Source organism: Garra rufa, chromosome 22 (assembly GCF_049309525.1).
Source record: "Garra rufa chromosome 22, GarRuf1.0, whole genome shotgun sequence".
In the NCBI taxonomy this organism is placed as follows: domain Eukaryota; kingdom Metazoa; phylum Chordata; class Actinopteri; order Cypriniformes; family Cyprinidae; genus Garra; species Garra rufa.
This window is the reverse complement of record NC_133382.1, coordinates 27,810,481-27,823,737: the sequence shown is the minus strand read 5'-3', so window position 1 is coordinate 27,823,737 and position 13,257 is coordinate 27,810,481.

Below are 13,257 nucleotides of genomic sequence, written 5' to 3'. Positions count from 1 at the left end.
TATATGTAAATAAAACACTATTTAAATGATATTATAACACATAATAATTTCCATCCTGTAACTCAAATATGTCCCAAAAATATTTGGATAGATATTGGATAAGACGAAAAAAATATTGGATAAGAAGAAAAAAATCGTAGTAGTTAAAAAAAACGCTAACATTACACAATATAACATTAAAAACTGCATATTCAGTTTTATTAGATCCCCTAAAGTGTGCTGTGTGTTGGTTAGTTTGGTGGGGGGTATTGCCGCGTTCCAGGCAACCCGGTGTTTTTCCAACCTTCTACCCGTGAAAGTGCACCCGAACGGCAGTCAAACTCATGACTTCCCACTCGTGAACTGGCACTAGATCGATGTACTCCCAGTTCCGAGTTCTGACGTGACATAGCCCGCGAAACGCGAATAATAATGTAATAATACTAAATGCACTCAGGCAGTTTGGGGTGACTAGCCTGGAACGCTACAAAGTCGTGAGTCGTGATTTGTTTCCACGACTCACGACTTTGTAGCGTTCCAGGCAAGTCACGCCAAACTGTCTGGGCACATTTATGAATTACTATTATTTTATATTATTATTAATTTGATTGCAACATTATATTGTCCTAAACTCTATTTTTCCACCGTGTGCCACTTGCATAAACACCGCACGCATTAGGGCTGACATTTGTTGTTTCGCGGGCTATGTTACATCAGAACTCGTAACTGGGAGTACATCGATCTAGTACGAGTTCACGAATGGGAAGTCACGGATTTGACTGCCGTTCCAGTGCACTTTCACTGGTAGAAGGTCGGAAAAACATGGGTTACGGGTTGCCTGGAACGTGGCATAAGTTAATGGAGAAAAGTCATGTGAGAGGAGGCAACGCCTCCATCGCGATATGATTGGATATGACTGGTTGTGTAATTGGTGCATGCGATAAATCCCGCCTCTCGTGTCCATCCACATTCGCAGTCTGAATGATCTAGCGTTAATGGGAAGAATAAAATAAAAAAGTAAGTAAACAACTTACACACTTAGAACCACTTTGTTACGTCAAAATAAGACTTAAAATGGCATTAAAAAACATGATCTGCGGGAGTTTTTAGTGAGTAATCAGCTTAGTGAAATTTCAAGTAAATCTCTGTCTGTGACAAATATTTATTGAGCTTTGTTGACTGAGGTTCCGCAAAATTCAAATATAGATAAAAGTTAACTATTCAAAAAGAATAGCTGAACATAATTTCACAAATAAAATTTGTGACCTTGGACCACAAAATCAGTCTAACGCTGTGTTCCAGACAGATTTTTGAGCCCGTAAATCATGACTTCAAAATAAGACTCATGACTTTGTAGCGTTCCAGGCAAGTCACGCCAAACTGCCTCAGTGCATTTATTATTATTATATTATTATTAATTTGATTGCAAAGTTATACTGTCCTAAAGTCTATTTTTCACCATGTACCCCTTGCGTAAACACTGCATCCGTAGGGGCTGCAATTGTTGTTTCGTGGGCTACGTGACATCAGAGCGTGCAACTGAAAGTATATCGATCTAGTACGAGTTCACGGGTGGGAAGTCACAGGTTTGACTCCTATTCCAGTGCACTTTCACGGGTAGAAGGTTGAAAAAACACGGGTAACAGGTTGCCTGGAACACGTCATTAAGTAGCATAGGTATATTTGTAGCAATAGCCAACAACAGGCTGCATTGTATGGTTCAAAATTATCGCCAAATTATGCCAAAAATCATTAGGATATAAAGTAGAGACCATGATTCAGGAAGATATTTTGTAGATTTCCGACCATAAATATATCAAAACTTATTTTTTAAGTAGTAATATGCATTACTAAGAACTTCAATTGGAAGTTGAATTTTTGGACATTAGCACACTCTTAAAAATGAAGGTTTTTATTGGCATCAATGGTTCTATGACGAACTTTGAACATCCATGGAACCTTTCAAATGCAGAAAATGTTCTTTATAGTCAAAAAAGGTTCTTTAGATTTTTAAAATGTTCTTCAAAATGGTTCTTTTAGGAACTGTTCAATGAAAGGTTCTTTGGGGAACCAACCAAAATTGTTCTTATGGCATCACTGCAGAATCTCCCCTTTGGAACCTTTATTTTTAAGAGTATAGATAGATAGACGTAACAATCTAAAATTCATACTGTAGACTTTAGGAAGCTGGTCTTTATAAATCCTCACTTACACTGAATATACCCGTAGCAACAACGAACACCTCACAGCACAACGTGGCATTTACCATTTAAGATCTATGACTTTAATTTGACCTGTTCTCTCAAGAGCTTCACATTCCTTTGAAAATGCGCTCTATCCCTTTCTGAAAACACAAAGGAAGACATTCCATCAATTTTTTTGTCGAGTGGGAACATCTTACGAAAGCACATAAAGTGGAGATATACTACAGCAGATGAGACAGATGATGTACGTGTTTACAATATGCCCTAGGTGAAACAAATCAGAGAGAGCTCTCGAACAATCTGGCCTCAGCAGAGGGTTGAATGACATCATTGTATATTTCACTTCTTTATGCTGGAAATGACATTATATCCTGTATACGTCTGAAATGAGAAAGTATCCCCATGAGTGCTGCCCTCTTTTAAGTGCCTGATTAGAGTGAGCGAAATAATAATTCTTCCTTTCTTTGACCCAAATTGATGCGTCTGTGGAGATTAAATTACAGTTCCAGGTTTTCAAACAGTTTCTGATGTTGTTTTGCCAAGATGTGTATTTTATAATCAGCTCTTGAGAAAGGTTCCTCGTTAATTACATAATGCACGCAGAACAGGGATGCCTGCCAAAGCACATGCATCATATGATCATGAGCTTACCTTTTTATGTGCGCTATAAGTTATAGAGTCAGTTTTGCTCTTAAAGGTCAAGTGCAGCATTAAAAGCATTCATAAAGTTTTATAATGGCTTTTTTAAATGAATTATAGAGCTACCACTTTGATGCAGAGGAAGGGGCACGTCATTGCAATTATGTTTTCTGAAATGTTCAACAAATAAATGTTCATAGTGTGAAAGTACAACTTTTTTCTTCAACTGCATACCTAGCAATCATAACTCGGAGAGAAGGATGTTCTGACCACTAGACTTTTCCCATAGGGTCACTGGGAAGCTTACCAGATTGATTTTAGTCCAATATGTTCCAAGTTCAAAGCCTGAGAATCATCAATCAATCTTATTTTTCTTTCTTGTTGCCTTTTGCCCACCTTTTGTACCGATAATAAATGATAGGATTCTTAGGAATAGAATTCCTCTTCCTGGAAACGTTTTTTTTTTTTTCAAACCTAAAAGTGAAATAAAAGCAAACATATAGTAAACCAATGGACATAACAGAAACATCTTATAAGGATAGACAGGACACTGAAAAAACATATTTCATGTTTTTTTGGTTTTGCATTACTTAATATTCCTACATAAACATGCTTTAAACCAAACTGCCCTTCCTCTATCCAAAGTTCTGTAAACATTTCAGTAACTCCAGTCCCCATAGCAATCACAGCATAACCTAGAGAAAAATTATAGCAAAGCCTCTGATCCTCCTTACGTCACAAAACCTAATGCCCATATTACATAATAACCAGATAGCCTTCCCCCTCTCCTCACCTCCCAAAGTATTCATATATCTGTCATTAAAATGGAACATTAAGCTAATGACTTCCAGACTGACGTTGCACTCTATGAGCTAACAATGAGAGAATGCTGGACAAAGTCTTTAGAATTCCCATTTTATCTCAGCCATTTTATGTCTCAGGCCCAAGGGAAATCTTTTTTTATTGTTATAATATATTTTTTTGTTTCTCTCACTTTGTTACCAATTTATTTTTTATGTTCCTTTCCGCTTGGGCAATTTACACAGTTTCCAATCTTGTAAAAGTCAGTATGGGTATGCATGTGTGATTTAATTTTTCGGAGTAATGCAAAGTGAAAGGCACCAAATGTCATGAGCTATGTGAGTCGATACGCTAAATTCTTCTGAAACTTTAATTGGCCATTTGCTCACGTTTTGCTCTAAATGATTCAACCTAATGTGTGGAGCCTGAACTCATGATGAAAACTTGCCTGTGGGAAGGTTTTCGCAAGATACAAATATGTAGAGTCATGTAGGCCTATGTTGGGTGACATATTCAATGTGAAATGTCCACTGCGTGGTGCTACAAGAGTGTTTGGTTTTTTCCCCGGAACAGATAAACGTACATATGATACGTGTCGCCGCAGTTCTAACTTTAAATGTCCGTTGAGTGGCACTATAACTGTAACGACGTTTTAAAATAACGTACCATCTGCACTACACCTAAACCTACCGATAGTATTTACAAAAGCGAATGTGACAAAAAACAAAAAGCATGCAGTTTTAGCTTGCTTTTTTATGTCTTATCTTTCAGCTCTTTTATCGTGAGTCATTGTTTTTCACAGGATTCGTACCCAAGGTCTTCAATGTCCAAATCTGTGCCGGCTGAGATACCAAGCAAGCTTGTTACATCTGGAAAGCTAAACGTAAGGAGCTCTAATCGCATTTTTACTTTTTCATTTTTATTGGCAACTAGTAATATGTACTTATTGGTACGTATTTCATGTCTTGCGAAAAATTGTAGGTTTGTCATGGGATCAACTGTTTTTGTTATTTCTGAAGAAAAAAAAACATGTAGACATGTAGACTTTTCCCTCAAGGCATCATGCGTTAAAGAAGTGCACTGCAAATAACAGTTTGCTACCATATTTTAACTGTTAAAGTGGGAGATTGATTACATATGAGAAAACAGTACAAGTTGTATCAATATGAAATACTGAGATGTCCACTAAACAGATTGTTTCTACCAACTGTTTATAATAGAAAGCACTGAATTATTTTTAAGTCTCCAATTTCATAGTCATATTCCCTTGTTCAAACTATGTGACAGGCAACATCTATAAATCAGACTTGTGGGTAATATTTCTTCGTCAGGAAAAGAGAGATGATGTCATTGGATCAGTCAGTAAGATAAATCTGCTTTCCTTGCTGAAGTGGAAAAGTGTGGCCTGTGTGGTTCATTTATATTTAGACTTTTTCTGAATTCTCCAGATTTGACTAGTAAAAGATGCTTAAAGACACTGCGGCTGTGGTTAAGAAAGCATGCTCTAAATTAACTGTAAGTTTAAAAGGAAATATAATTTAATCACTTGATTGTCTTCTGTGGACAGTGAAAACTTCAGCGTAAAAATATAATTGTGAAATCATTAGATACAAAGGGACATGTGTATCTGACTTAACCCAGTACCTACTAAAAAAGAAGAAGAAGAAGGAAAAAAGAAAAAAAGGTAATTTTTAACTAAAAATCAAGCAGTCAATGTAGCCATTCCTGCATTAAGTACATCCAGAGCTTATGAAGTGGTTATGAGTCTATGAATGCTGGTGTTTGTGGTTTCCCCACACCATTTCAAGGTATTTAGGTCACTGAAATTAGTTCCTATTTCCTCTATTCAATTCCCTCTAGACAATTTGATAGGATGTTTTCTTCTATTTTAAAATAATCTGTCAGTATTTTTGCCAACACAGCCAATGACTATAAAGCTAGGAAATACCTTAATATCATGCCAAGCCAATATCCATTCTTGAAGAAGAAATGTTAGAAGCTTCTATAAAATAATTTATACAACAGTTCTTTTTGATGCTTGAATCAGATTGTCTGATAAGAGTGTGATATTAGAGTGATAACAGAACTCCAACAACTGTTTCAAAGAGCAGACAGAAGGGTCCAGGGCAGATTAGACGAAGGGAAGAGCCATGGAGGAGACAGAAGGTTCCAGGGCGGATCAGACGGAGGGAGGAGCCAGAAAGGAGACAGAAGGGATCCGGAGCAGGAGGAGCCAGGAGACCCAGGCCACAGCCATAATCATGGCCCACAGAGAGAGAAGCCATGGTGGAGGTAGGGCTGACAACTCCAGGAGGCCGACCGACGGAGGTGGAGCAGGAGGATGTGGAGCCTGAGACAGAGAGCCAATGATCCCGGGCGACACAGAGGATCTGGAGGGCCAAGGTGGACCCCAAGGCTCTGGCGACCGAAGATCCGGAGGTCCATTGGCTCTGGAGCTGGAGCGACAGAGGACTGAGGTGGAGCTGGAGGGAGAGGGGATCCCAACGGAGCTGGTGGGACAGAGAGATGAGGCGCAGCTGGAGAAGTTCTGAGGCAATGGTGGGAAGACGACCAACCAAGGCAGAGCCGGAGGGACGAGGGAGCCGGTGGAGATGAAGGGAGCTGGAAGCCAGGGTGGAGCCACTGAGGAGGGCTGAGGTGGAGTCCGGGACAGGGACAATAGAAGGAGATAACAGAAGCAGGGTGGGTGGAAAATTCAGGCAGGCAGGTAGTTCATGACAGGCAGATAGTTCAAAGAAGAAAAGGAAGAAAAGGGGGCATGACTTCATATACATCCACATCGCATTTTATGTCCCCAGAATCCTGCGCTTGCTCACCCTCAGCAGCGGTGCAGTGGGTGGTGCTGTCCTCAGCACCCTCTCGCCCCACTGAAACATCCACCGTCACGTACGATGTAGCCGGCTCTCGCACCTGGTCGGACGTGATTGGCGATTCTCTGCGCAGTCGCTTCCTTAGGCGATGGCTGTGTCACATTGGGCTCTGGTTCTCTGTCCGCGGTGGGCTCGGGCTTCGCGAGTCGGGGTGGTGGTTGGCTGGGCTCTGGGTCATGAGTGAGGCTGGTGTCATCATCCGCGATGTCCACAGTCATTGATCTATTGCAGGAAACCAGCACCCACTCAATTTAGGCAGCGAGGCTCTCTCGAGGACCATACCCAGACAACTACTCTTGTGTGATGTTATTCAGTCCCGCTCTGTAAAACGTGCAGAGGCTGTTGTCTGGGTAGTGCGTGTAGTTGGACAGAAGCGTGAAATCCTTGGTGTGGTTCTCGAGAGAGTGTTCCCCTGGTCATTCATGATAAAGAAAAAGAAAAACTGACAAAAACTGAAAACAAAAACGTGCACCCCTAAACTTTGTAAAGTATGTTCCGATCTTCTGTCATGGATATAAGGAAGGCGCAACAGGAAGGTGAAATACAATGACAGGTCTTTAATATAGTCCACAATAGGTAAATCCAGACATGAAGGGCAGGAGAACACACATACAGTCGTGGCCAAAAGTTGAGAATTACATAAATATTGGAAATTGGAAAAGTTGCTGCTTAAGTTTTTATAATAGCAATTTGCATATGCTCCAGAATGTTATGAAGAGTGACCAGATGAATTGCATAGTCCTTCTTTGCCATGAAAATTAACTTAATCCTGAAAAAAACTTTCCACTGCATTGTTAAGAAGGCTTCAGGGCGTCCAAGAAAGTCCAGCAAGCACCAGGATCGTCTCCTAAAGAGGATTCAGCTGCGGGATCGGAGTGCCACCAGTGCAGAGCTTGCTCAGGAATGGCAGCAGGCAGGTGTGAGCGCATCTGCACGCACAGTGAGGCAAAGACTTTTGGAAGATGGCCTGGTGTCAAGAAGGGCAGCAAAGAAGCCACTTCTCTCCAAAAAAAACATCAGGGACAGATTGATCTTCTGCAAAAAGTATGGCGAATGGACTGCTGAGGACTGGGGCAAAGTCATATTCTCTGATGAAGCCTCTTTCTTATTGTTTGGGGCATCTGGAAAAAGGCTTATCCGGAGAAGAAAAGGTGAGGGCTACCATCAGTCCTGTGTCATGCCAACAGTAAAGCATCCTGAGACCATTCATGTGTGGGGTTGCTTCTCATCCAAGGGAGTGGGCTCACTCACAATTTTTCCCAAAAACACAGCCATGAATAAAGAATGGTACCAAAACACCCACCAACAGCAACTTCTTCCAACAATCCAACAACAGTTTGGTGAAGAACAATGCATTTTCCAGCACGATGGAGCACCGTGCCATTAGGCAAAAGTGATAACTAAGAGGCTCGGGGACCAAAACGTTGACATTTTGGGTCCATGGCCTGGAAACTCCCCAGATCTTAAAACTTGTGGTCAATCCTCAAGAGGCGGGTGGACAAACAAAAACCCACTAATTCTGACAAACTCCAAGAAGTGATTATGAAAGAATGGGTTGCTATCAGTCAGGATTTGGCCCAGAAGTTGATTGAGAGCATGCCCAGTCGAATTGCAGGGGTCCTGAAAAAGAAGGGCCAACACTGCAAATACTTAGCCTGGAAAAATCCAGACCCTAATCTATTAAGATTTAGGGTCTGGCATCGAGCAATGAAAACTGCCTAACTCGAGGGGCGGCACCAAGCATGCATTTGAAACTCTAACTGCACGCAATTGGATAACGCCACGACCAATCACAACAATACACGCAAGTTCGGGAGAAGCACGTCAGATACTTAGCGTAAACATCACAAATCAATCAGCGCCATAGGTTTAAATACAGCTGACTCACCTCAATTCACTCGATGGTTTATCAGTAACCCTCCACCACCCCATCTCATCACTCCGAGTTCTCGCTACTCCTATTGGGGGGTACTCTGGGTTCGGGCCACTCCCGAGCTCGGAGCCCTTCACCGGACAGCACGCCAAACATGCACTACTATTCTCCGGCTAATTATATGTAAGCGTGAACTCGTGAACTGATAGATTAAACTCTTGCCATATCCAGTCGGCAAAACAGCAAAAACGTCCTTCTTGCAAAGGAACGATTCGAGTTTTCGGTTTTCTGTTCCTCTTTTATATGGAAAGCCAAGTCTAACTCGTTCATTGTAGCGGCCAAAGCCGTTTCAAACAACTTGTTGTTCATCTGTAGCGACAGCGATTTCAAAGTTTACTACATGATTCGGACGTTGCAGCGCTGTCATCATCAGCTTAGCTCGCCTCTGGCCCGCCTACATCAGATACACCGATTTGATTGGTTCCCACAACTGCTTACGTATTGCAGTAACCTGCATCATTGTTCGATGCCAGAGTGTCTTGCAGAGACAATTCAAATTGTGCTCTCGCGAGACCTCTGGATTTCCAGGGTAGCAAATACTGACTCTTTGCATAAATGTCATGTAATTGTCGATAAAAGCCTTTGAAACGTATGAAGTGCTTGTAATTATATTTCAGTACATCACAGAAACAACTGAAACAAAGATCTAAAAGCAGTTGAGCAGCAAACTTTGTGAAAACTAATATTTGTGTCATTCTCAAAACTTTTGGCCACGACTGTACATAACCTTGAGATCGGACCACAAATACTGAACTGAAACCAACTTATAAAGACAGGATAATGATACACAGACAGGTGAAGGTGATTAAATAATAATGACTTGACGAGAACAGGAACAGGAACAACCAAGTATGGGCACAAGAGGGAGAAATCAACGCAAACAGTCCAATGGGGGTGTGACAATATGGCTGTATATTGGCATGCTGTGATGGCTGTGCCGATATACAGCCATGTCTCATGGCTATGAGTGTGATATTGCTCATATACAGAACTTTTTTTTTTGTTAAATCTTTCTTTATTTGTTTCTCTGTTCTGATTTTTAATTTTTTTATTTCAAGGTTTAAATGGTATTTAGATTCTCTCTTTTTTATGTGGTCTCAGACTTTGTGGACCCCAATGCATGACCACTGAGACATCAGAGGAAATGGATAAACAGTGGGAGAGGCAGTCGTTCCATTTTTCAAAGGTACTCAGAACAGAAGTGAGACTGACAGGCGAACCGCTGCATTGTATTATTCCTTGCTTTGCTTACTTTACCTCCTTACTGTGCATGCATTCCTGGCCTTGCCCTTGGGCTTCTAAAATAGTTTCTCAAAAGTGGTTTACTGGTTCAAGGTTCAGCTGGTTTATAACACTCGCCCTTGGCTCCTGGTGGCTTGCATCTCAATTTTGGGGCATGAATAAAGGGTAACTGTATTTTTCATTTCAAGACATCGCCTTGCTTAATCATAGGCAAACTCATGCACTCATTTCACATTAACAAAAAGCATGTCTGACAACCTTTGATGAAGTCAGATATTTTAGTCGGTCAGAAATGCAGCCAGACATTTTTTCATGACGATAAGATCAGATTTCTGATGGTAAATGGGGTCAGTAGAAGTCATTCCGTTATCCCGAGGTTTCATTTGTCAAAGACCTCATGGAGGAATTTGAACCTGTCGACCTTCAGCCAAACCTTTGATCCTTCCAGACATACTTGATCTTACTTGAGATGGCTGATTTAATTCAGATGAAATAAAACAAAGCTTTTTTCGTGAATGACACTATAGTCAATTTTCCTTCTAACCGCCCAGACCCTAGAATGAACCTATGGAGCAAAACTGTGGCCTGTTCTAATCATGCTAAGGCTTCATTCCTCTTCTCGGACATGGAATACATCCCTAACCTCCCTCAGAGTGTTTGATGAGGATCCTACCCAAAACAATAACACAGGTTCATGAGAGAATTTCCCCAGGAATTGTTCCCTCCTCTTTGCAGGGACTCTTTGAATTGGGTTAATTGGAGCTAACCAAACCCAGACACTACTTTTTCCTCACCGGTAAAGGAACTTACTCATGAAACGAGCAAAAGACTAGTCTTCGAGATCAAATAATGGTTTCTCTGTTGAGAGATTTGAAAAGCCAGGAGAATATAAAACTGAGCTGCTCACGTGTACAATTTGGGTGAACTGTTCTGAAAGTTCACCCGAAAATGCTGTCTTCGTTGTTGTTCCAAACCGTATGATGTTATTTCTTCTGTGGAACAAAAAAGAAAATATTTTGAAGAATTTGAAATTTAATGAAAGTTAATGTGAGTTAAAACAACCCACATCAAACGACCCACATCTTTTGTGTTCAACAGAAAAATGAAATGCAGTTAATAAAGACTACCTGTTTTCTTTTTGGGTGGTATTCATAAGCCCTCCAGTTTGTTCTTTTGGCCCCTGTTGGAAAAACAAATCAAGTTAAGTGCTTAGGAGGCTTCCATGTGTGACTCTAATGAGGAAAAACACAAATATCCACTTAATTATGGCTGTAGCACATTAACACTCCTTTTTTGAGGTCGTTGCAAAGAGGAAAGCAGGTGAGAAGTTGGTTTACCAGGCTTTAACAGCTGATGTGTCACATAGAAAAGGGATTCCAGCACTGAGATCCAGGGAATCAAGCTCCATCTCCACATCCAGATGTGAATTCAGCCTCACAGAGAGGTAGAGGAACATTCCTGTGGAGAGCACTGGAGATGGTGAGTCATGGCTTTCACAGCCTGACGCACCCAAACGACTAGCCACGATATAGGCACGTTCGGAGTTCAGTGGAAAACGGCTGTGTAGACTAAGAGAGAGAAATGATTTTCAATATGTTCTTGATCCTCCTGTCAGAGGTTATTGCAACAACAGATCATACATTTAAACTTGCGTCAGGTGATTGATAGCATCAAGCCTAAACATATCGTTAAAAACAAGCAATGAAGCTTTAATATTCCATTCATTTTTTAGAGACCTCTTCTTTAAGTACATGTCTTCTTGAGCCAAACATGAGATCAGTCTCTGTTTCCCATAATCAGCCCCAGCTTCCTATGGAGATACCCAAGTCTCTGCAGACCGGCGTGTTTTGAGTGACAGCTCTCCCTCCAGGGCTCCACCACAAATGAAGGAAATCAGAGGCCAGGCTCTACGGTTTGTTCCACAAATGTGCCCCAGTCAAACCCTTTAACACACTTACCCAGAAAGCTGTGAAGGTTTGCATGGACACAGTGGTGAGACACATGTCGGAATCCCTAGCCTCTAAATCTATCTCACATTGTTGTTTTCTAAAACACATTATTTTCTTTCATCCAGATAAAAGCCTTCAAAGCTGATAGGCCCTGCTGAATTCTGTTGTTTTAAACATGAAAATGTGTTAAACGAGGCTGAAAGTGCTACATGCTATTGGTAGCTGAAAGCAAAATCAAATTAGGCTTAGTTTACCATTACCATTTATCTTAAAGGAACCGTATGTAGGATTGTGGCCAAAACTGGTACTGCAATCACTTTCAAAATACTGTAGAATGGTGTATCCCCTCCCGCCCCCCCCCCCCCCCCCCCGACTCAAGGTTGCCAGCTAAGCTGCAGGAGTAGGCTGCTACAAGGAGCTTCCAATGGCAAGTGACGAGTCCTACACAGTAATTTGTTTTTCTTCTGTTAATTATGTTTATGCTTCACAAGAGATGTTTTGCGAAGTAATTATGTATCGCAAAAATTTACAGATGGCGATTAGCCAAATATTTCGCAAAGATGTACTGTAATACCACATTTCAGTCGGAACATAGATTGTTTTCATACCCTGCTAGTGGTGCGATATAAAGCTTTTTATGAACGCATTTAGCATGGGCGACCGTGGAAAATCCACTGTGTACGGAAGCAAAGTTAGCCAAACATAGATGAATCTTACCTGTCCAGGAGAAAATTAGCAACGTTGGCGTCTATCTTCAAATTCTTCTCCGTTTTCAGCCGTCTCCATCTTTCAAAGGCATCTCCTATACCAATCCTTGTTTTATTTCGGACTTTGTCACGACGTATTTCGGATTCATAACGAGGTCTTTTAGGTTTCGTAACGTTATACATGTTTTATCCGACACGTTCGTTAAGCTGCAGCTGTAACAGAGCTGGCAACCCAGATCACAAAACTCTACTGATTTCGTGATTGGTAGATAGCTGGAGGGTGGAGCCTCAGACCAAAACACAAAATGACAACAATAACATCAGTTGAGGGCTGCAACTCTCACTTTTAAATGACAATATCCTGGCCGGACCACTGTTGTCAGTGATATAAGTATTTGAAATGAACATGATTTCTTAATGTCTAGTGACATGTCAGGGCCATTTTATGATTAACTGACATAAATTTCTTACATACGGTTCCTTTAAGTTACATTGTACATTATTTTGTGATAGAGCAAAACCATATCAAAACTGGCAGGCTATTATTCACAGTTGAAGTCAAAAGTTTACACACACCTGGCAGAATGGCAAAATGTTAATTATTAAATAAGAGGGATCATACAAAATGCATGTTATTTTTTATTTAGTACTGACCTAAATAAGGTATTTCGCATAAAAGATATTTACATTTAGTCCACATGAGAAAATAATAGTTTAATTTATAAAAAATGACCCTGTTCAAAAGTTTACATACACTTGTTTCGTAATACTGCATTGTTATCTGAATGATCCACATTTTTTTGATTGGTGATAATTGTTGAGTCCCTTGTTTGTCCTGAACAGTTAAACTGGCCGCTGTTCTTATGAAAAATCCTTCAGGTCCAACAAATTCTTTAGTTTTTCAGCATTTTT